The sequence below is a fragment of the Crocodylus porosus genome, unplaced genomic scaffold, assembly GCF_001723895.1.
Source record: "Crocodylus porosus isolate Cpor-Errol unplaced genomic scaffold, CroPor_comp1, whole genome shotgun sequence".
In the NCBI taxonomy this organism is placed as follows: domain Eukaryota; kingdom Metazoa; phylum Chordata; order Crocodylia; family Crocodylidae; genus Crocodylus; species Crocodylus porosus.
Genome location: NW_017728921.1, coordinates 24,877,443 through 24,878,799, shown reverse-complemented (window position 1 = coordinate 24,878,799; position 1,357 = coordinate 24,877,443).

The window sequence follows — 1,357 nt, the reverse complement described above, 5'->3', positions numbered from 1 at the left end:
CCCCCGCCGCGGCCACGGGGGCCTGCCTGGCTCCGGCGCCACGTGCACGCGGGCAGGGAAACTGAGGCACGGGCCCGCACTGCCAGCCCCTCAGGACGAGGAGCCTCCCACGCCGAAGTCGTGAAGGTGGCCTGGGCCTGGCGCCCTGCTCTGGAGGCATCCTCCTGAGAAGCGCGCGCAGGCCGGCAGCGCTGGCGCGGGTTTCTCCCTGGGCCTGGGCTAGTGACCGGTCTCCTCTCTGCTCTGCATTTCCTCTCCGGGGTTTCCTCGTGCTCCCCCAGAAGTCCGCAGCCAAGCTCCACGCTGTCTGCAGCAGGACGAGAAACCTACTTCAGGGGACCGGGCGGGGGTCTCCCACAGTCGCCTGGCTCCCTCAGCTGGGGCTTTGGGGGGGGGGAAGTCCAGATTCCACAAAGCAGGAGTCCCCAGGGGTACAAGCAATCCTAATCCCTAACAACAGTTATGGTCCGTGATTTCCAGGCTGAACAGGAGGGAGAGAGAAAAGAAGGACTCTGGAAATAGTCCTACACATGCTGAAGAGAAGCATAAAAACCAGCCACAAGCTTGTCACTGCTTTGATGGTACAGTAGCCACTGCAGATATTTCTACGCTGCGTTCCCAGGGCTGCCCTGCCAACCCACCCACCCGCTCCTGCTCTCACACACCAAGCCTGGAGATACAGCAGTTCAACCACGCTGCTGGCGCTGCCCAGGGTTGCTTGAGTCAGCAGGCTGGAGAGCAGACATGGGCCCATGTTCCCAGAGTGGCTGCACTGTTGCATTCCCAGGTTTGACACGTGTGAGAAGGGGCCAGTGGGCATTGCTCTACTCAGCTCTGCTGGGAATGCAACGCAGTCATACCCTTAACGTGCCAAGGAGGATGTTGGGGCAGTGGCAGAGTGGCTAAGGCTCCACAGGGCTACCTTTGACCCAGCAGTCAGGGTGCACCCGCCAGCAGGCTAAGGGAGCCCTCGACAACCCAATTTGATGCCAGCGCCAGTATCCTTTATGGTAGATAACGTCATGCCTTAGCCACGCCATGCTAGTTCAGTGAACTGCATGGGTTTGGGACAGGGCTTGGATATTCTGAGGGCTGCATGGGCGCACAGTGAGTGCAGCCCTTGTGGTATGACTAGATGAGTCAGAGGGTGGGAGGGAAACAGAAAGAGGGAAAGTGCCTTCCCAAGCCACCCAGCCAAGCAAGGATTAGAACCCAGGTCTGCAGTTCCAGCCCAGTGCCCTGCTGTGGGAATGGTAATGATGATATTCACAACAGCTGATGAACTGAGCCTTTTGCTTATGAGGCTTATGCTACACATCAATGATTTGGTTAGTTTATAAGGTGCAGATGTAACCTG